The 22,051-nt window shown below is 43.7% G+C and overlaps 16 non-coding genes across 16 annotated transcripts; all 16 read right to left on the reverse strand.

The window, feature by feature from the left end:
• Positions 1 to 518: 518 nt before the first annotated feature.
• On the reverse strand, positions 519 to 605 carry trnay-gua (transfer RNA tyrosine (anticodon GUA)). Its single transcript is given in 2 exon segments — positions 519 to 554; positions 569 to 605. It is a non-coding gene; the product is annotated as a tRNA-Tyr (tRNA).
• Positions 606 to 3,234: 2,629 nt separating this feature from the next.
• On the reverse strand, positions 3,235 to 3,316 carry trnas-aga (transfer RNA serine (anticodon AGA)). The gene has a single exon. It is a non-coding gene; the product is annotated as a tRNA-Ser (tRNA).
• A 1,289-nt stretch (positions 3,317 to 4,605) lies between these two features.
• trnay-gua (transfer RNA tyrosine (anticodon GUA)) lies at positions 4,606 to 4,692 on the reverse strand. Its single transcript is given in 2 exon segments — positions 4,606 to 4,641; positions 4,656 to 4,692. It is a non-coding gene; the product is annotated as a tRNA-Tyr (tRNA).
• Positions 4,693 to 5,865: 1,173 nt separating this feature from the next.
• On the reverse strand, positions 5,866 to 5,947 carry trnas-aga (transfer RNA serine (anticodon AGA)). The gene has a single exon. It is a non-coding gene; the product is annotated as a tRNA-Ser (tRNA).
• A 1,289-nt stretch (positions 5,948 to 7,236) lies between these two features.
• Positions 7,237 to 7,323, reverse strand: trnay-gua (transfer RNA tyrosine (anticodon GUA)). Its single transcript is given in 2 exon segments — positions 7,237 to 7,272; positions 7,287 to 7,323. It is a non-coding gene; the product is annotated as a tRNA-Tyr (tRNA).
• A 1,175-nt stretch (positions 7,324 to 8,498) lies between these two features.
• Positions 8,499 to 8,580, reverse strand: trnas-aga (transfer RNA serine (anticodon AGA)). Its single transcript has one exon. It is a non-coding gene; the product is annotated as a tRNA-Ser (tRNA).
• A 1,287-nt stretch (positions 8,581 to 9,867) lies between these two features.
• Positions 9,868 to 9,954, reverse strand: trnay-gua (transfer RNA tyrosine (anticodon GUA)). The gene is given in 2 exon segments: positions 9,868 to 9,903; positions 9,918 to 9,954. It is a non-coding gene; the product is annotated as a tRNA-Tyr (tRNA).
• A 1,175-nt stretch (positions 9,955 to 11,129) lies between these two features.
• Positions 11,130 to 11,211, reverse strand: trnas-aga (transfer RNA serine (anticodon AGA)). The gene has a single exon. It is a non-coding gene; the product is annotated as a tRNA-Ser (tRNA).
• A 1,300-nt stretch (positions 11,212 to 12,511) lies between these two features.
• trnay-gua (transfer RNA tyrosine (anticodon GUA)) lies at positions 12,512 to 12,598 on the reverse strand. Its single transcript is given in 2 exon segments — positions 12,512 to 12,547; positions 12,562 to 12,598. It is a non-coding gene; the product is annotated as a tRNA-Tyr (tRNA).
• Positions 12,599 to 13,772: 1,174 nt separating this feature from the next.
• Positions 13,773 to 13,854, reverse strand: trnas-aga (transfer RNA serine (anticodon AGA)). The gene has a single exon. It is a non-coding gene; the product is annotated as a tRNA-Ser (tRNA).
• A 1,289-nt stretch (positions 13,855 to 15,143) lies between these two features.
• On the reverse strand, positions 15,144 to 15,230 carry trnay-gua (transfer RNA tyrosine (anticodon GUA)). The gene is given in 2 exon segments: positions 15,144 to 15,179; positions 15,194 to 15,230. It is a non-coding gene; the product is annotated as a tRNA-Tyr (tRNA).
• An 882-nt stretch (positions 15,231 to 16,112) lies between these two features.
• trnas-aga (transfer RNA serine (anticodon AGA)) lies at positions 16,113 to 16,194 on the reverse strand. Its single transcript has one exon. It is a non-coding gene; the product is annotated as a tRNA-Ser (tRNA).
• Positions 16,195 to 17,483: 1,289 nt separating this feature from the next.
• On the reverse strand, positions 17,484 to 17,570 carry trnay-gua (transfer RNA tyrosine (anticodon GUA)). Its single transcript is given in 2 exon segments — positions 17,484 to 17,519; positions 17,534 to 17,570. It is a non-coding gene; the product is annotated as a tRNA-Tyr (tRNA).
• Positions 17,571 to 18,745: 1,175 nt separating this feature from the next.
• trnas-aga (transfer RNA serine (anticodon AGA)) lies at positions 18,746 to 18,827 on the reverse strand. Its single transcript has one exon. It is a non-coding gene; the product is annotated as a tRNA-Ser (tRNA).
• Positions 18,828 to 20,116: 1,289 nt separating this feature from the next.
• Positions 20,117 to 20,203, reverse strand: trnay-gua (transfer RNA tyrosine (anticodon GUA)). Its single transcript is given in 2 exon segments — positions 20,117 to 20,152; positions 20,167 to 20,203. It is a non-coding gene; the product is annotated as a tRNA-Tyr (tRNA).
• Positions 20,204 to 21,328: 1,125 nt separating this feature from the next.
• On the reverse strand, positions 21,329 to 21,410 carry trnas-aga (transfer RNA serine (anticodon AGA)). The gene has a single exon. It is a non-coding gene; the product is annotated as a tRNA-Ser (tRNA).
• Between the last annotated feature and the right edge of the window lie 641 nt (positions 21,411 to 22,051).

The following is a 22,051-nucleotide window of genomic DNA, read 5'->3' on the forward strand; positions in this document are numbered from 1 at the left end:
GACTTCGTCCAGCTCGAAGTCAAACATTCTCATTTCAAACACAGTAACAAGTAGGAATTCTATGACGGCTATGTGATGTTACACGAGCGCCTCCATAGTTGTGCAATGTTTCTCTGCTTGCATCAACCCCGGCTGATGGCCCGCCCTCGGGAGCCATATAGTCCAGTGTGATTGGTAGGTTCGTTCAGCTCCAGCTTGCACAAAAAAAGGAACCTTCTGCACACAACGCGGGAAAGTGCCATTCGTATAGAACTCGCTGGCCGCACTAAAGATTAAACTTTCATATCGTCCTGAGGGCCACAAAATATTGTCTCGCAGGCCGCAAGCTTGAGAACCCTGTTTTAATCCATGGTCAAAAGCAGTCCTGTAAATTGGAGCAGGAGCTTTGGTGAGTAAAGGCAACATGTTGCAGAGCTTTGAAAAAATGTCCTTGCAGCGGGAGACGTTAGTATAGGGTAGTATAGGTTAGTATAGCCATGGCGTTAGAGCAGTACCTGGACTGTTCCGCCAAAATGTTCTCCTTCGAGCCGGAGTTGAACCAGCGACCTAAGAATCCCAGCTGACTAACCTACAGTCCTCCGCTCTACCAACTGAGCTATCGAAGGGTGGGGAGGGACTTGTTCTACGTACTTCTAATGCAGAAGATGGTAACAATCCATGTACCCACGTAACCATCTTTTAGTTACACCGGCTTATGCTTGTCTCTGGATTAGGTGCCAAGTCCAGCTGACAAAAGATGTCAATGACATTTAGTTTAACAGACTAACGTGGTTGGAATGCGGATCCACTATGGTGTAATGTAACTGCTCACTGTAGTTTGTTTTGGTCAGCATGGCATTTTTTTAGGACTATTCCGACTTTACAATGCAGATCTTCCCAACACTTTCCTAAATGGTACTGAAAAACTAGCTAGGGACACTGGTTGAAAAGGGAATTTTAAGGGGGGGGAAGAAAAAAGAAGAGAGGAAGGGGGGAAGAGAAACAGAAAGAAAAAGAGAAAAATTCAATATAAAATCCATAATACACAGTAACAGTAACACAGAAAATGTCAATACTTCAGCATACATTGAGATATGGTTCAAATTCATTTTAAACATGAATTAGGGCAAATCATTAGAATCACATCTTAATATAAACACCTCAACCACCCATTATTACCTCAATATAAACACATAGTAGGGTGACAGATTCTATTAAAAATCTCCTAATGAAAACTGGTATATGAAACCCAGCAAATGAAATACTGATTGTGCACCTAACACACTCTTGCCAGGATTTGCACCTGGAGTCTTCCACCCAAAGGATGGATGTGTTGCTATTACACCACAAGAGTTGTGTTTTTTTCCCCACATTTTTTTAAAGAATTGGTTGGAAGGCGGATCCACTATGTTGCAATGTAATTGCTCACTGTAGTTTGTTTTGGTCAGCATGGTATTTGTTTAGGACTATTCAGCCTTTACAATGTGCAGCAGCATATTCATTAATATACAGTACAATGCCTCAGCAGATGTTCCCAACACTTTCCCAATTGGTACTGAAAAACGGGACGCAGAGTCTGGGTGTGGCTGGGCTGCATCAGGTATTCCACTGAAAAAGCTTTGTTCAAAAAATCCAATCTTCTCAAACATCACTACTAACAGTTCTTTAACTATAATGGGTTCTTGTGAACATGAACGGTTTTTCTAAACATGGCTTCTCTTGCCTGCTTCCTGCTGCCAGAGACCTGGCAGCGCTTCCTCTCACATAGCTGAGCCACATTTGGCTTGAGCGAGGAAGCAGTTGACACCCTCACTATGGCTTGAAGAAGATCGTCAGTAAGTCTCGACCTGTACTTGGACTTTTTGAAGTTATAGAAAAACTTTTTGCACAAATATGTGCTCCCAAAAAGGCACAGGCTCAGGGGAGCCGGGGGTCAATTTTCTCGACTGCGACCGGGCTGTTCATTATCAGCTGGGACAACATTAATTATTTATTATATAAAACAATGGGATGCAGCCATGGAGGCGTTATTCACTGGCTTTTAGTTTCTATAATAACCCCATGGATTCAGCTGTACGTCCTACCCAACACCGATGTTCTATTGCTTATGTAACCGAGGCAGGTAAGCCTTTGATGAGGCTCCAGCCTGACTCCGAAGCGGGACGGCGGGCGGGAGCTGGCTGAATGGCCCCATTGAAGGTCCACACCCATTAGTGACATCGTCAACGGAACGTCGGTGTTGGTCCTTAACGGCGGTAACATTGACTTCGTCCAGCTCGAAGTCAAACATTCTCATTTCAAACACAGTAACAAGTAGGAATTCTATGACGGCTATGTGATGTTACACGAGCGCCTCCATAGTTGTGCAATGTTTCTCTGCTTGCATCAACCCCGGCTGATGGCCCGCCCTCGGGAGCCATATAGTCCAGTGTGATTGAGAGGAAGGGGGGAAGAGAAACAGAAAGAAAAGGAGAAAAATTCAATATAAAATCCATAATACACAGTAACAGTAACACAGAAAGTGTCAATACTTCAGCATACATTGAGATATGGTTCAAATTCATTTTAAACATGAATTAGGGCAAATCATTAGAATCACATCTTAATATAAACACCTCAACCACCCATTATTACCTAAATATAAACACATAGTAGGGTGACAGATTCTATTAAAAATCTCTTAATTAAAACTGGTATATGAAACCCAGGAAATGAAATACTGATTGTGCACCTAACACACTCTTGCCAGGATTTGCACCTGGAGTCTTCCACCCAAAGGATGGATGTGTTGCTATTACACCACAAGAGTTGTGTTTTTTTCCCCACATTTTTTTAAAGAGAGAGTGCAAACACAACAACTAAAAACTATATACAATAACAATTTAAAACCTGTCTATATACAAAACCCCAAAACAATAACAAATTACACCATCCCTGGATTAGGTGCCAAGTCCAGCTGACAAAAGATTTTAATGACATTTAGTTTAAAAGGCTAATGTGGTTGGAAGGCGGATCCACTATGTTGCAATGTAATTGCTCACTGTAGTTTGTTTTGGTCAGCATGGTATTTGTTTAGGACTATTCAGCCTTTACAATGTGCAGCAGCATATTCATTAATATACAGTACAATGCCTCAGCAGATGTTCCCAACACTTTCCCAATTGGTACTGAAAAACAAGCTAGGAACACAACACTAATTATGCAATGGTCAATCAAGAACCTTATCCAAGGTAAAACAACATCAGGGGAACTTCACGTTGTTGGCAGGATTCGAACGTGCGCGGGGAGACCCCAATGGATTTCTAGTCCATCGCCTTAACCACTCGGCCACAACAACACTCCTGGAGGCTCACGCGAAGGTGGCTAGGCCACCGTCTGTTGATTCCAGGGGTCTCAAACTCAAATTACCTGAGGGCTGCAGGACGCAGAGTCTGGGTGTGGCTGGGCTGCATCAGGTATTCCACTGAAAAAGCTTTGTTCAAAAAATCTAATCTTCTCAAACATCACTACTAACAGTTCTTTAACTATAATGGGTTCTTTTGAACATGAACGGTTTTTCTAAACATGGCTTCTCTTGCCTGCTTCCTGCTGCCAGAGACCTGGCAGCGCTTCCTCTCACATAGCTGAGCCACATTTGGCTTGAGCGAGGAAGCAGTTGACACCCTCACTATGGCTTGAAGAAGATCGTCAGTAAGTCTCGACCTGTACTTGGACTTTTTGAAGTTATAGAAAAACTTTTTGCACAAATATGTGCTCCCAAAAAGGCACAGGCTCAGGGGAGCCGGGGGTCAATTTTATCGACTGCGACCGGGCTGTTCATTATCAGCTGGGACAACATTAATTATTTATTATATAAAACAATGGGATGCAGCCATGGAGGCGTTATTCACTGGCTTTTAGTTTCTATAATAACCCCATGGATTCAGCTGTACGTCCTACCCAACACCGATGTTCTGTTGCTTATGTAACCGAGGCAGGTAAGCCTTTGATGAGGCTCCAGCCTGACTCCGAAGCGGGACGGCGGGCGGGAGCTGGCTGAATGGCCCCATTGAAGGTCCACACCCATTAGTGACATCGTCAACGGAACGTCGGTGTTGGTCCTTAACGGCGGTAACATTGACTTCGTCCAGCTCGAAGTCAAACATTCTCATTTCAAACACAGTAACAAGTAGGAATTCTATGACGGCTATGTGATGTTACACGAGCGCCTCCATAGTTGTGCAATGTTTCTCTGCTTGCATCAACCCCGGCTGATGGCCCGCCCTCGGGAGCCATATAGTCCAGTGTGATTGGTAGGTTCGTTCAGCTCCAGCTTGCACAAAAAAAGGAACCTTCTGCACACAACGCGGGAAAGTGCCATTCGTATAGAACTCGCTGGCCGCACTAAAGATTAAACTTTCATATCGTCCTGAGGGCCACAAAATATTGTCTCGCAGGCCGCAAGCTTGAGAACCCTGTTTTAATCCATGGTCAAAAGCAGTCCTGTAAATTGGAGCAGGAGCTTTGGTGAGTAAAGGCAACATGTTGCAGAGCTTTGAAAAAATGTCCTTGCAGCGGGAGATGTTAGTATAGGGACAAATAGCCATGGCGTTAGAGCAGTACCTGGACTTTTCCGCCAAAATGTTCTCCTTCGAGCCGGAATTGAACCAGCGACTTAAGGATCCCAGCTGACTAACCTACAGTCCTCCGCTCTACCAACTGAGCTATCGAAGGGTGGGGAGGGACTTGTTCTACGTACTTCTAATGCAGAAGATGGTAACAATCCATGTACCCACGTAACCATCTTTTAGTTACACCGGCTTATGCTTATCTCTGGATTAGGTGCCAAGTCCAGCTGACAAAAGATGTCAATGACATTTAGTTTAACAGACTAACGTGGTTGGAAGGCGGATCCACTATGGTGTAATGTAACTGCTCACTGTAGTTTGTTTGGTCAGCATGGCATTTTTTTAGGAATATTCAGACTTTACAATGCAGATCTTCCCAACACTTTCCTAAATGGTACTGAAAAACTAGCTAGGGACACTGGTTGAAAAGGGAATTTTAAGGGGGGGGAAGAAAAAAGAAGAGAGGAAGGAGGGAAGAGAAACAGAAAGAAAACGAGAAAAATTCAATATAAAATCCATAATACACAGTAACAGTAACACAGAAAGTGTCAATACTTCAGCATACATTGAGATATGGTTCAAATTCATTTTAAACATGAATTAGGGCAAATCATTAGAATCACATCTTAATATAAACACCTCAACCACCCATTATTACCTCAATATAAACACATAGTAGGGTGACAGATTCTATTAAAAATCTCTTAATGAAAACTGGTATATGAAACCCAGCAAATGAAATACTGATTGTGCACCTAACACACTCTTGCCAGGATTTGCACCTGGAGTCTTCCACCCAAAGGATGGATGTGTTGCTATTACACCACAAGAGTTGTGTTTTTTTCCCCACATTTTTTTAAAGAGAGAGTGCAAACACAACAACTAAAAACTATATACAATAACAATTTAAAACCTTTCTATATACAAAACCCCAAAACACTAACAAATTACACCATCCCTGGATTAGGTGCCAAGTCCAGCTGACAAAAGATTTTAATGACATTTAGTTTAAAAGGCTAATGTGGTTGGAAGGCGGATCCACTATGTTGCAATGTAATTGCTCACTGTAGTTTGTTTTGGTCAGCATGGTATTTGTTTAGGACTATTCAGCCTTTACAATGTGCAGCAGCATATTCATTAATATACAATACAATGCCTCAGCAGATGTTCCCAACACTTTCCCAATTGGTACTGAAAAACAAGCTAGGAACACAACACTAATTATGCAATGGTCAATCAAGAACCTTATCCAAGGTAAAACAACATCAGGGGAACTTCACGTTGTTGGCAGGATTCGAACCTGCGCGGGGAGACCCCAATGGATTTCTAGTCCATCGCCTTAACCACTCGGCCACAACAACACTCCTGGAGGGTCACGCGAAGGTGGCTAGGCCACCGTCTGTTGATTCCAGGGGTCTCAAACTCAAATTACCTGAGGGCTGCAGGACGCAGAGTCTGGGTGTGGCTGGGCTGCATCAGGTATTCCACTGAAAAAGCTTTGTTCAAAAAATCTAATCTTCTCAAACATCACTACTAACAGTTCTTTAACTATAATGGGTTCTTTTGAACATGAACGGTTTTTCTAAACATGGCTTCTCTTGCCTGCTTCCTGCTGCCAGAGACCTGGCAGCGCTTCCTCTCACATAGCTGAGCCACATTTGGCTTGAGCGAGGAAGCAGTTGACACCCTCACTATGGCTTGAAGAAGATCGTCAGTAAGTCTCGACCTGTACTTGGACTTTTTGAAGTTATAGAAAAACTTTTTGCACAAATATGTGCTCCCAAAAAGGCACAGGCTCAGGGGAGCCGGGGGTCAATTTTCTCGACAGCGACCGGGCTGTTCATTATCAGCTGGGACAACATTAATTATTTATTATATAAAACAATGGGATGCAGCCATGGAGGCGTTATTCACTGGCTTTTAGTTTCTATAATAACCCCATGGATTCAGCTGTACGTCCTACCCAACACCGATGTTCTGTTGCTTATGTAACCGAGGCAGGTAAGCCTTTGATGAGGCTCCAGCCTGACTCCGAAGCGGGACGGCGGGCGGGAGCTGGCTGAATGGCCCCATTGAAGGTCCACACCCATTAGTGACATCGTCAACGGAACGTCGGTGTTGGTCCTTAACGGCGGTAACATTGACTTCGTCCAGCTCGAAGTCAAACATTCTCATTTCAAACACAGTAACAAGTAGGAATTCTATGACGGCTATGTGATGTTACACGAGCGCCTCCATAGTTGTGCAATGTTTCTCTGCTTGCATCAACCCCGGCTGATGGCCCGCCCTCGGGAGCCATATAGTCCAGTGTGATTGGTAGGTTCGTTCAGCTCCAGCTTGCACAAAAAAAGGAACCTTCTGCACACAACGCGGGAAAAGGCCATTCGTATAGAACTCGCTGGCCGCACTAAAGATTAAACTTTCATATCGTCCTGAGGGCCACAAAATATTGTCTCGCAGGCCGCAAGCTTGAGAACCCTGTTTTAATCCATGGTCAAAAGCAGTCCTGTAAATTGGAGCAGGAGCTTTGGTGAGTAAAGGCAACATGTTGCAGAGCTTTGAAAAAATGTCCTTGCAGCGGGAGATGTTAGTATAGGGACAAATAGCCATGGCGTTAGAGCAGTACCTGGACTTTTCCGCCAAAATGTTCTCCTTCGAGCCGGAGTTGAACCAGCGACTTAAGGATCCCAGCTGACTAACCTACAGTCCTCCGCTCTACCAACTGAGCTATCGAAGGGTGGGGAGGGACTTGTTCTACGTACTTCTAATGCAGAAGATGGTAACAATCCATGTACCCACGTAACCATCTTTTAGTTACACCGGCTTATGCTTGTCTCTGGATTAGGTGCCAAGTCCAGCTGACAAAAGATGTCAATGACATTTAGTTTAACAGACTAACGTGGTTGGAATGCGGATCCACTATGGTGTAATGTAATTGCTCACTGTAGTTTGTTTTGGTCAGCATGGCATTTTTTTAGGAATATTCAGACTTTACAATGCAGATGTTCCCAACACTTTCATAAATGGTACTGAAAAACTAGCTAGGGACACTGGTTGAAAAGGGAATTTTAAGGGGGGGGGAAGAAAAAAGAAGAGAGGAAGGGGGGAAGAGAAACAGAAAGAAAAGGAGAAAAATTCCATATAAAATCCATAATACACAGTAACAGTAACACAGAAAATGTCAATACTTCAGCATACATTGAGATATGGTTCAAATTCATTTTAAACATGAATTAGGGCAAATCATTAGAATCACATCTTAATATAAACACCTCAACCACCCATTATTACCTCAATATAAACACATAGTAGGGTGACAGATTCTATTAAAAATCTCTTAATGAAAACTGGTATATGAAACCCAGCAAATGAAATACTGATTGTGCACCTAACACACTCTTGCCAGGATTTGCACCTGGAGTCTTCCACCCAAAGGATGGATGTGTTGCTATTACACCACAAGAGTTGTGTTTTTTTCCCCACATTTTTTTAAAGAGAGAGTGCAAACACAACAACTAAAAACTATATACAATAACAATTTAAAACCTTTCTATATACAAAACCCCAAAACACTAACAAATTACACCATCCCTGGATTAGGTGCCAAGTCCAGCTGACAAAAGATTTTAATGACATTTAGTTTAAAAGGCTAATGTGGTTGGAAGGCGGATCCACTATGTTGCAATGTAATTGCTCACTGTAGTTTGTTTTGGTCAGCATGGTATTTGTTTAGGACTATTCAGCCTTTACAATGTGCAGCAGCATATTCATTAATATACAATACAATGCCTCAGCAGATGTTCCCAACACTTTCCCAATTGGTACTGAAAAACAAGCTAGGAACACAACACTAATTATGCAATGGTCAATCAAGAACCTTATCCAAGGTAAAACAACATCAGGGGAACTTCACGTTGTTGGCAGGATTCGAACCTGCGCGGGGAGACCCCAATGGATTTCTAGTCCATCGCCTTAACCACTCGGCCACAACAACACTCCTGGAGGCTCACGCGAAGGTGGCTAGGCCACCGTCTGTTGATTCCAGGGGTCTCAAACTCAAATTACCTGAGGGCTGCAGGACGCAGAGTCTGGGTGTGGCTGGGCTGCATCAGGTATTCCACTGAAAAAGCTTTGTTCAAAAAATCTAATCTTCTCAAACATCACTACTAACAGTTCTTTAACTATAATGGGTTCTTTTGAACATGAACGGTTTTTCTAAACATGGCTTCTCTTGCCTGCTTCCTGCTGCCAGAGACCTGGCAGCGCTTCCTCTCACATAGCTGAGCCACATTTGGCTTGAGCGAGGAAGCAGTTGACACCCTCACTATGGCTTGAAGAAGATCGTCAGTAAGTCTCGACCTGTACTTGGACTTTTTGAAGTTATAGAAAAACTTTTTGCACAAATATGTGCTCCCAAAAAGGCACAGGCTCAGGGGAGCCGGGGGTCAATTTTCTCGACAGCGACCGGGCTGTTCATTATCAGCTGGGACAACATTAATTATTTATTATATAAAACAATGGGATGCAGCCATGGAGGCGTTATTCACTGGCTTTTAGTTTCTATAATAACCCCATGGATTCAGCTGTACGTCCTACCCAACACCGATGTTCTGTTGCTTATGTAACCGAGGCAGGTAAGCCTTTGATGAGGCTCCAGCCTGACTCCGAAGCGGGACGGCGGGCGGGAGCTGGCTGAATGGCCCCATTGAAGGTCCACACCCATTAGTGACATCGTCAACGGAACGTCGGTGTTGGTCCTTAACGGCGGTAACATTGACTTCGTCCAGCTCGAAGTCAAACATTCTCATTTCAAACACAGTAACAAGTAGGAATTCTATGACGGCTATGTGATGTTACACGAGCGCCTCCATAGTTGTGCAATGTTTCTCTGCTTGCATCAACCCCGGCTGATGGCCCGCCCTCGGGAGCCATATAGTCCAGTGTGATTGGTAGGTTCGTTCGCTCAGCTTGCACAAAAAAAGGAACCTTCTGCACACAACGCGGGAAAAGGCCATTCGTATAGAACTCGCTGGCCGCACTAAAGATTAAACTTTCATATCGTCCTGAGGGCCACAAAATATTGTCTCGCAGGCCGCAAGCTTGAGAACCCTGTTTTAATCCATGGTCAAAAGCAGTCCTGTAAATTGGAGCAGGAGCTTTGGTGAGTAAAGGCAACATGTTGCAGAGCTTTGAAAAAATGTCCTTGCAGCGGGAGATGTTAGTATAGGGACAAATAGCCATGGCGTTAGAGCAGTACCTGGACTTTTCCGCCAAAATGTTCTCCTTCGAGCCGGAGTTGAACCAGCGACTTAAGGATCCCAGCTGACTAACCTACAGTCCTCCGCTCTACCAACTGAGCTATCGAAGGGTGGGGAGGGACTTGTTCTACGTACTTCTAATGCAGAAGATGGTAACAATCCATGTACCCACGTAACCATCTTTTAGTTACACCGGCTTATGCTTGTCTCTGGATTAGGTGCCAAGTCCAGCTGACAAAAGATGTCAATGACATTTAGTTTAACAGACTAACGTGGTTGGAATGCGGATCCACTATGGTGTAATGTAATTGCTCACTGTAGTTTGTTTTGGTCAGCATGGCATTTTTTTAGGAATATTCAGACTTTACAATGCAGATGTTCCCAACACTTTCATAAATGGTACTGAAAAACTAGCTAGGGACACTGGTTGAAAAGGGAATTTTAAGGGGGGGGGAAGAAAAAAGAAGAGAGGAAGGGGGGAAGAGAAACAGAAAGAAAAGGAGAAAAATTCCATATAAAATCCATAATACACAGTAACAGTAACACAGAAAATGTCAATACTTCAGCATACATTGAGATATGGTTCAAATTCATTTTAAACATGAATTAGGGCAAATCATTAGAATCACATCTTAATATAAACACCTCAACCACCCATTATTACCTCAATATAAACACATAGTAGGGTGACAGATTCTATTAAAAATCTCTTAATGAAAACTGGTATATGAAACCCAGCAAATGAAATACTGATTGTGCACCTAACACACTCTTGCCAGGATTTGCACCTGGAGTCTTCCACCCAAAGGATGGATGTGTTGCTATTACACCACAAGAGTTGTGTTTTTTTCCCCACATTTTTTTAAAGAGAGAGTGCAAACACAACAACTAAAAACTATATACAATAACAATTTAAAACCTGTCTATATACAAAACACCAAAACACTAACAAATTACACCATCCCTGGATTAGGTGCCAAGTCCAGCTGACAAAAGATGTTAATGACATTTAGTTTAAAAGGCTAATGTGGTTGGAAGGCAGATCCACTATGTTGCAATGTAATTGCTCACTGTAGTTTGTTTTGGTCAGCATGGTATTTGTTTAGGACTATTCAGCCTTTACAATGTGCAGCAGCATATTCTTTAATATACAGTACAATGCCTCAGCAGATGTTCCCAACACTTTCCCAATTGGTACTGAAAAACAAGCTAGGAACACAACACCAATTATGCAATGGTCAATCAAGAACTTTATCCAAGGTAAAACAACATCAGGGTAACTTCACGTTGTTGGCAGGATTCGAACCTGCGCGGGGAGACCCCAATGGATTTCTAGTCCATCGCCTTAACCACTCGGCCACAACAACACTCCTGGAGGGTCACGCGAAGGTGGCTAGGCCACCGTCTGTTGATTCCAGGGGTCTCAAACTCAAATTACCTGAGGGCTGCAGGACGCAGAGTCTGGGTGTGGCTGGGCTGCATCAGGTATTCCACTGAAAAAGCTTTGTTCAAAAAATCTAATCTTCTCAAACATCACTACTAACAGTTCTTTAACTATAATGGGTTCTTGTGAACATGAACGGTTTTTCTAAACATGGCTTCTCTTGCCTGCTTCCTGCTGCCAGAGACCTGGCAGCGCTTCCTCTCACATAGCTGAGCCACATTTGGCTTGAGCGAGGAAGCAGTTGACACCCTCACTATGGCTTGAAGAAGATCGTCAGTAAGTCTCGACCTGTACTTGGACTTTTTGAAGTTATAGAAAAAACTTTTTGCACAAATATGTGCTCCCAAAAAGGCACAGGCTCAGGGGAGCCGGGGGTCAATTTTCTCGACTGCGACCGGGCTGTTCATTATCAGCTGGGACAACATTAATTATTTATTATATAAAACAATGGGATGCAGCCATGGAGGCGTTATTCACTGGCTTTTAGTTTCTATAATAACCCCATGGATTCAGCTGTACGTCCTACCCAACACCGATGTTCTGTTGCTTATGTAACCGAGGCAGGTAAGCCTTTGATGAGGCTCCAGCCTGACTCCGAAGCGGGACGGCGGGCGGGAGCTGGCTGAATGGCCCCATTGAAGGTCCACACCCATTAGTGACATCGTCAACGGAACGTCGGTGTTGGTCCTTAACGGCGGTAACATTGACTTCGTCCAGCTCGAAGTCAAACATTCTCATTTCAAACACAGTAACAAGTAGGAATTCTATGACGGCTATGTGATGTTACACGAGCGCCTCCATAGTTGTGCAATGTTTCTCTGCTTGCATCAACCCCGGCTGATGGCCCGCCCTCGGGAGCCATATAGTCCAGTGTGATTGGTAGGTTCGTTCAGCTCCAGCTTGCACAAAAAAAGGAACCTTCTGCACACAACGCGGGAAAGTGCCATTCGTATAGAACTCGCTGGCCGCACTAAAGATTAAACTTTCATATCGTCCTGAGGGCCACAAAATATTGTCTCGCAGGCCGCAAGCTTGAGAACCCTGTTTTAATCCATGGTCAAAAGCAGTCCTGTAAATTGGAGCAGGAGCTTTGGTGAGTAAAGGCAACATGTTGCAGAGCTTTGAAAAAATGTCCTTGCAGCGGGAGATGTTAGTATAGGGTAGTATAGGTTAGTATAGCCATGGCGTTAGAGCAGTACCTGGACTGTTCCGCCAAAATGTTCTCCTTCGAGCCGGAGTTGAACCAGCGACCTAAGGATCCCAGCTGACTAACCTACAGTCCTCCGCTCTACCAACTGAGCTATCGAAGGGTGGGGAGGGACTTGTTCTACGTACTTCTAATGCAGAAGATGGTAACAATCCATGTACCCACGTAACCATCTTTTAGTTACACCGGCTTATGCTTGTCTCTGGATTAGGTGCCAAGTCCAGCTGACAAAAGATGTCAATGACATTTAGTTTAACAGACTAACGTGGTTGGAATGCGGATCCACTATGGTGTAATGTAACTGCTCACTGTAGTTTGTTTTGGTCAGCATGGCATTTTTTTAGGACTATTCAGACTTTACAATGCAGATGTTCCCAACACTTTCCTAAATGGTACTGAAAAACTAGCTAGGGACACTGGTTGAAAAGGGAATTTTAAGGGGGGGGAAGAAAAAAGAAGAGAGAAAGGGGGGAAGAGAAACAGAAAGAAAAAGAGAAAAATTTAATATAAAATCCATAATACACAGTAACAGTAACACAGAAAATGTCAATACTTCAGCATACATTGAGATATGGTTCAAATTCATTTTAAACATGAATTAGGGCAAATCATTAGAATCACATCTTAATATAAACACCTCAACCACCCATTATTACCTCAATATAAACACATAGTAAGGTGACAGATTCTATTAAAAATCTCCTAATGAAAACTGGTATATGTAACCCAGCAAATGAAATACTGATTGTGCACCTAACACACTCTTGCCAGGATTTGCACCTGGAGTCTTCCACCCAAAGGATGGATGTGTTGCTATTACACCACAAGAGTTGTGTTTTTTTCCCCACATTTTTTTAAAGAGAGAGTGCAAACACAACAACTAAAAACTATATACAATAACAATTTAAAACCTGTCTATATACAAAACCCCAAAACACTAACAAATTACACCATCCCTGGATTAGGTGCCAAGTCCAGCTGACAAAAGATGTTAATGACATTTAGTTTAACAGGCTAATGTGGTTGGAAGGCGGATCCACTATGTTGCAATGTAGTTGCTCACTGTAGTTTGTTTTGGTCAGCATGGTATTTGTTTAGGACTATTCAGCCTTTACAATGTGCAGCAGCAGATTCATTAATATACAGTACAATGCCTCAGCAGATGTTCCCAACACTTTCCCAATTGGTACTGAAAAACAAGCTAGGAACACAACACTAATTATGCAATGGTCAATCAAGAACCTTATCCAAGGTAAAACAACATCAGGGGAACTTCACATTGTTGGCAGGATTCGAACCTGCGCGGGGAGACCCCAATGGATTTCTAGTCCATCGCCTTAACCACTCGGCCACAACAACACTCCTGGGGGCTCACGCGAAGGTGGCTAGGCCACCGTCTGTTGATTCCAGGGGTCTCAAACTCAAATTACCTGAGGGCTGCAGGACGCAGAGTCTGGGTGTGGCTGGGCTGCATCAGGTATTCCACTGAAAAAGCTTTGTTCAAAAAATCTAATCTTCTCAAACATCACTACTAACAGTTCTTTAACTATAATGGGTTCTTGTGAACATGAACGATTTTTCTAAACATGGCTTCTCTTGCCTGCTTCCTGCTGCCAGAGACCTGGCAGCGCTTCCTCTCACATAGCTGAGCCACATTTGGCTTGAGCGAGGAAGCAGTTGACACCCTCACTATGGCTTGAAGAAGATCGTCAGTAAGTCTCGACCTGTACTTGGACTTTTTGAAGTTATAGAAAAACTTTTTGCACAAATATGTGCTCCCAAAAAGGCACAGGCTCAGGGGAGCCGGGGGTCAATTTTCTCGACTGCGACCGGGCTGTTCATTATCAGCTGGGACAACATTAATTATTTATTATATAAAACAATGGGATGCAGCCATGGAGGCGTGATTCACTGGCTTTTAGTTTCTATAATAACCCCATGGATTCAGCTGTACGTCCTACCCAACACCGATGTTCTGTTGCTTATGTAACCGAGGCAGGTAAGCCTTTGATGAGGCTCCAGCCTGACTCCGAAGCGGGACGGCGGGCGGGAGCTGGCTGAATGGCCCCATTGAAGGTCCACACCCATTAGTGACATCGTCAACGGAACGTCGGTGTTGGTCCTTAACGGCGGTAACATTGACTTCGTCCAGCTCGAAGTCAAACATTCTCATTTCAAACACAGTAACAAGTAGGAATTCTATGACGGCTATGTGATGTTACACGAGCGCCTCCATAGTTGTGCAATGTTTCTCTGCTTGCATCAACCCCGGCTGATGGCCCGCCCTCGGGAGCCATATAGTCCAGTGTGATTGGTAGGTTCGTTCAGCTCCAGCTTGCACAAAAAAAGGAACCTTCTGCACACAACGCGGGAAAGTGCCATTCGTATAGAACTCGCTGGCCGCACTAAAGATTAAACTTTCATATCGTCCTGAGGGCCACAAAATATTGTCTCCCAGGCCGCAAGCTTGAGAACCCTGTTTTAATCCATGGTCAAAAGCAGTCCTGTAAATTGGAGCAGGAGCTTTGGTGAGTAAAGGCAACATGTTGCAGAGCTTTGAAAAAATGTCCTTGCAGCGGGAGACGTTAGTATAGGGACAAGTAGCCATGGCGTTAGAGCAGTACCTGGACTGTTCCGCCAAAATGTTCTCCTTCGAGCCGGAGTTGAACCAGCGACCTAAGGATCCCAGCTGACTAACCTACAGTCCTCCGCTCTACCAACTGAGCTATCGAAGGGTGGGGAGGGACTTGTTCTACGTACCTCTAATCCAGAAGATTAGAGGTAAGAAGATTAGGTGCCAAGTCCAGCTGACAAAAGATGTCAATGACATTTAGTTTAACAGACTAACGTGGTTGGAAGGCGGATCCACTATGGTGTAATGTAACTGCTCACTGTAGTTTGTTTTGGTCAGGATGGCATTTTTTTAGGAATATTCAGACTTTACAATGCAGATCTTCCCAACACTTTCCTAAATGGTACTGAAAAACTAGCTAGGGACACTGGTTGAAAAGGGAATTTTAAGGGGGGGGAAGAAAAAAGAAGAGAGGAAGGGGGGAAGAGAAACAGAAAGAAAAGGAGAAAAATTCAATATAAAATCCATAATACACAGTAACAGTAACACAGAAAGTGTCAATACTTCAGCATACATTGAGATATGGTTCAAATTCATTTTAAACATGAATTAGGGCAAATCATTAGAATCACATCTTAATATAAACACCTCAACCACCCATTATTACCTCAATATAAACACATAGTAGGGTGACAGATTCTATTAAAAATCTCTTAATGAAAACTGGTATATGAAACCCAGCAAATGAAATACTGATTGTGCACCTAACACACTCTTGCCAGGATTTGCACCTGGAGTCTTCCACCCAAAGGATGGATGTGTTGCTATTACACCACAAGAGTTGTGTTTTTTTCCCCACATTTTTTTAAAACCCAGCCTTTACAATGTGCAGCAGCATATTCATTAATATACAGTACAATGCCTCAGCAGATGTTCCCAACACTTTCCCAATTGGTACTGAAAAACAAGCTAGGAACACAACACTAATTATGCAATGGTCAATCAAGAACCTTATCCAAGGTAAAACAACATCAGGGGAACTTCATGTTGTTGGCAGGATTCGAACCTGCGCGGGGAGACCCCAATGGATTTCTAGTCCATCGCCTTAACCACTCGGCCACAACAACACTCCTGGAGTCTCATGCGAAGGTGGCTAGGCCACCGTCTGTTGATTCCAGGGGTCTCAAACTCAAATTACCTGAGGGCTGCAGGACGCAGAGTCTGGGTGTGGCTGGGCTGTATCAGGTATTCCACTGAAAAAGCTTTGTTCAAAAAATCTAATCTTCTCAAACATCACTACTAACAGTTCTTTAACTATAATGGGTTCTTTTGAACATGAACGGTTTTTCTAAACATGGCTTCTCTTGCCTGCTTCCTGCTGCCAGAGACCTGGCAGCGCTTCCTCTCACATAGCTGAGCCACATTTGGCTTGAGCGAGGAAGCAGTTGACACCCTCACTATGGCTTGAAGAAGATCGTCAGTAAGTCTCGACCTGTACTTGGACTTTTTGAAGTTATAGAAAAACTTTTTGCACAAATATGTGCTCCCAAAAAGGCACAGGCTCAGGGGAGCCGGGGGTCAATTTTCTCGACAGCGACCGGGCTGTTCATTATCAGCTGGGACAACATTAATTATTTATTATATAAAACAATGGGATGCAGCCATGGAGGCGTGATTCACTGGCTTTTAGTTTCTATAATAACCCCATGGATTCAGCTGTACGTCCTACCCAACACCGATGTTCTGTTGCTTATGTAACCGAGGCAGGTAAGCCTTTGATGAGGCTCCAGCCTGACTCCGAAGCGGGACGTCGGGCGGGAGCTGGCTGAATGGCCCCATTGAAGGTCCACACCCATTAGTGACATCGTCAACGGAACGTCGGTGTTGGTCCTTAACGGCGGTAACATTGACTTCGTCCAGCTCGAAGTCAAACATTCTCATTTCAAACACAGTAACAAGTAGGAATTCTATGACGGCTATGTGATGTTACACGAGCGCCTCCATAGTTGTGCAATGTTTCTCTGCTTGCATCAACCCCGGCTGATGGCCCGCCCTCGGGAGCCATATAGTCCAGTGTGATTGGTAGGTTCGTTCAGCTCCAGCTTGCACAAAAAAAGGAACCTTCTGCACACAACGCGGGAAAGTGCCATTCGTATAGAACTCGCTGGCCGCACTAAAGATTAAACTTTCATATCGTCCTGAGGGCCACAAAATATTGTCTCCCAGGCCGCAAGCTTGAGAACCCTGTTTTAATCCATGGTCAAAAGCAGTCCTGTAAATTGGAGCAGGAGCTTTGGTGAGTAAAGGCAACATGTTGCAGAGCTTTGAAAAAATGTCCTTGCAGCGGGAGATGTTAGTATAGGGACAAGTAGCCATGGCGTTAGAGCAGTACCTGGACTGTTCCGCCAAAATGTTCTCCTTCGAGCCGGAGTTGAACCAGCGACCTAAGGATCCCAGCTGACTAACCTACAGTCCTCCGCTCTACCAACTGAGCTATCGAAGGGTGGGGAGGGACTTGTTCTACGTACTTCTAATGCAGAAGATGGTAACAATCCATGTACGTACGTAACCATCTTTTAGTTACACCGGCTTATGCTTGTCTCTGGATTAGGTGCCAAGTCCAGCTGACAAAAGATGTCAATGACATTTAGTTTAACAGACTAACGTGGTTGGAATGCGGATCCACTATGGTGTAATGTAATTGCTCACTGTAGTTTGTTTTGGTCAGCATGGCATTTTTTTAGGACTATTCAGACTTTACAATGCAGATGTTCCCAACACTTTCATAAATGGTACTGAAAAACTAGCTAGGGACACTGGTTGAAAAGGGAATTTTAAGGGGGGGGGAAGAAAAAAGAAGAGAGGAAGGGGGGAAGAGAAACAGAAAGAAAAGGAGAAAAATTCAATATAAAATCCATAATACACAGTAACAGTAACACAGAAAGTGTCAATACTTCAGCATACATTGAGATATGGTTCAAATTCATTTTAAACATGAATTAGGGCAAATCATTAGAATCACATCTTAATATAAACACCTCAACCACCCATTATTACCTCAATATAAACACATAGTAGGGTGACAGATTCTATTAAAAATCTCTTAAAGAAAACTGGTATATGAAACCCAGCAAATGAAATACTGATTGTGCACCTAACACACTCTTGCCAGGATTTGCACCTGGAGTCTTCCACCCAAAGGATGGATGTGTTGCTATTACACCACAAGAGTTGTGTTTTTTTCCCCACATTTTTTTAAAGAGAGAGTGCAAACACAACAACTAAAAACTATATACAATAACAATTTAAAACCTGTCTATATACAAAACCCCAAAACACTAACAAATTACACCATCCCTGGATTAGGTGCCAAGTCCAGCTGACAAAAGATGTTAATGACATTTAGTTTAACAGGCTAATGTGGTTGGAAGGCGGATCCACTATGTTGCAATGTAGTTGCTCACTGTAGTTTGTTTTGGTCAGCATGGTATTTGTTTAGGACTATTCAGCCTTTACAATGTGCAGCAGCAGATTCATTAATATACAGTACAATGCCTCAGCAGATGTTCCCAACACTTTCCCAATTGGTACTGAAAAACAAGCTAGGAACACAACACTAATTATGCAATGGTCAATCAAGAACCTTATCCAAGGTAAAACAACATCAGGGGAACTTCATGTTGTTGGCAGGATTCGAACCTGCGCGGGGAGACCCCAATGGATTTCTAGTCCATCGCCTTAACCACTCGGCCACAACAACACTCCTGGAGGCTCACGCGAAGGTGGCTAGGCCACCGTCTGTTGATTCCAGGGGTCTCAAACTCAAATTACCTGAGGGCTGCAGGACGCAGAGTCTGGGTGTGGCTGGGCTGCATCAGGTATTCCACTGAAAAAGCTTTGTTCAAAAAATCTAATCTTCTCAAACATCACTACTAACAGTTCTTTAACTATAATGGGTTCTTGTGAACATGAACGGTTTTTCTAAACATGGCTTCTCTTGCCTGCTTCCTGCTGCCAGAGACCTGGCAGCGCTTCCTCTCACATAGCTGAGCCACATTTGGCTTGAGCGAGGAAGCAGTTGACACCCTCACTATGGCTTGGAGAAGATCGTCAGTAAGTCTCGACCTGTACTTGGACTTTTTGAAGTTATAGAAAAACTTTTTGCACAAATATGTGCTCCCAAAAAGGCACAGGCTCAGGGGAGCCGGGGGTCAATTTTCTCGACAGCGACCGGGCTGTTCATTATCAGCTGGGACAACATTAATTATTTATTATATAAAACAATGGGATGCAGCCATGGAGGCGTTATTCACTGGCTTTTAGTTTCTATAATAACCCCATGGATTCAGCTGTACGTCCTACCCAACACCGATGTTCTGTTGCTTATGTAACCGAGGCAGGTAAGCCTTTGATGAGGCTCCAGCCTGACTCCGAAGCGGGACGGCGGGCGGGAGCTGGCTGAATGGCCCCATTGAAGGTCCACACCCATTAGTGACATCGTCAACGGAACGTCGGTGTTGGTCCTTAACGGCGGTAACATTGACTTCGTCCAGCTCGAAGTCAAACATTCTCATTTCAAACACAGTAACAAGTAGGAATTCTATGACGGCTATGTGATGTTACACGAGCGCCTCCATAGTTGTGCAATGTTTCTCTGCTTGCATCAACCCCGGCTGATGGCCCGCCCTCGGGAGCCATATAGTCCAGTGTGATTGGTAGGTTCGTTCAGCTCCAGCTTGCACAAAAAAAGGAACCTTCTGCACACAACGCGGGAAAGTGCCATTCGTATAGAACTCGCTGGCCGCACTAAAGATTAAACTTTCATATCGTCCTGAGGGCCACAAAATATTGTCTCGCAGGCCGCAAGCTTGAGAACCCTGTTTTAATCCATGGTCAAAAGCAGTCCTGTAAATTGGAGCAGGAGCTTTGGTGAGTAAAGGCAACATGTTGCAGAGCTTTGAAAAAATGTCCTTGCAGCGGGAGATGTTAGTATAGGGACAAGTAGCCATGGCGTTAGAGCAGTACCTGGACTGTTCCGCCAAAATGTTCTCCTTCGAGCCGGAGTTGAACCAGCGACCTAAGGATCCCAGCTGACTAACCTACAGTCCTCCGCTCTACCAACTGAGCTATCGAAGGGTGGGGAGGGACTTGTTCTACGTACCTCTAATCCAGAAGATTAGAGGTTAGAAGATTAGGTGCCAAGTCCAGCTGACAAAAGATGTCAATGACATTTAGTTTAACAGACTAACGTGGTTGGAAGGCGGATCCACTATGGTGTAATGTAACTGCTCACTGTAGTTTGTTTTGGTCAGCATGGCATTTTTTTAGGAATATTCAGACTTTACAATGCAGATCTTCCCAACACTTTCCTAAATGGTACTGAAAAACTAGCTAGGGACACTGGTTGAAAAGGGAATTTTAAGGGGGGGGAAGAAAAAAGAAGAGAGGAAGGGGGGAAGAGAAACAGAAAGAAAAGGAGAAAAATTCAATATAAAATCCATAATACACAGTAACAGTAACACAGAAAGTGTCAATACTTCAGCATACATTGAGATATGGTTCAAATTCATTTTAAACATGAATTAGGGCAAATCATTAGAACCACATCTTAATATAAACACCTCAACCACCCATTATTACCTCAATAAAAACACATAGTAGGGTGACAGATTCTATTAAAAATCTCTTAATGAAAACTGGTATATGAAACCCAGCAAATGAAATACTGATTGTGCACCTAACACACTCTTGCCAGGATTTGCACCTGGAGTCTTCCACCCAAAGGATGGATGTGTTGCTATTACACCACAAGAGTTGTGTTTTTTTCCCCACATTTTTTTAAAGAGAGAGTGCAAACACAACAACTAAAAACTATATACAATAACAATTTAAAACCTGTCTATATACAAAACACCAAAACACTAACAAATTACACCATCCCTGGATTAGGTGCCAAGTCCAGCTGACAAAAGATTTTAATGACATTTAGTTTAAAAGGCTAATGTGGTTGGAAGGCGGATCCACTATGTTGCAATGTAATTGCTCACTGTAGTTTGTTTTGGTCAGCATGGTATTTGTTTAGGACTATTCAGCCTTTACAATGTGCAGCAGCATATTCATTAATATACAGTACAATGCCTCAGCAGATGTTCCCAACACTTTCCCAATTGGTACTGAAAAACAAGCTAGGAACACAACACTAATTATGCAATGGTCAATCAAGAACCTTATCCAAGGTAAAACAACATCAGGGGAACTTCACGTTGTTGGCAGGATTCGAACCTGCGCGGGGAGACCCCAATGGATTTCTAGTCCATCGCCTTAACCACTCGGCCACAACAACACTCCTGGAGGCTCACGCGAAGGTGGCTAGGCCACCGTCTGTTGATTCCAGGGGTCTCAAACTCAAATTACCTGAGGGCTGCAGGACGCAGAGTCTGGGTGTGGCTGGGCTGCATCAGGTATTCCACTGAAAAAGCTTTGTTCAAAAAATCTAATCTTCTCAAACATCACTACTAACAGTTCTTTAACTATAATGGGTTCTTGTGAACATGAACGGTTTTTCTAAACATGGCTTCTCTTGCCTGCTTCCTGCTGCCAGAGACCTGGCAGAGCTTCCTCTCACATAGCTGAGCCACATTTGGCTTGAGCGAGGAAGCAGTTGACACCCTCACTATGGCTTGAAGAAGATCGTCAGTAAGTCTCGACCTGTACTTGGACTTTTTGAAGTTATAGAAAAACTTTTTGCACAAATATGTGCTCCCAAAAAGGCACAGGCTCAGGGGAGCCGGGGGTCAATTTTCTCGACAGCGACCGGGCTGTTCATTATCAGCTGGGACAACATTAATTATTTATTATATAAAACAATGGGATGCAGCCATGGAGGCGTTATTCACTGGCTTTTAGTTTCTATAATAACCCCATGGATTCAGCTGTACGTCTTACCCAACACCGATGTTCTGTTGCTTATGTAACCGAGGCAGG

The sequence above is a fragment of the Channa argus genome, unplaced genomic scaffold (genome assembly GCF_033026475.1).
Source record: "Channa argus isolate prfri unplaced genomic scaffold, Channa argus male v1.0 Contig043, whole genome shotgun sequence".
In the NCBI taxonomy this organism is placed as follows: domain Eukaryota; kingdom Metazoa; phylum Chordata; class Actinopteri; order Anabantiformes; family Channidae; genus Channa; species Channa argus.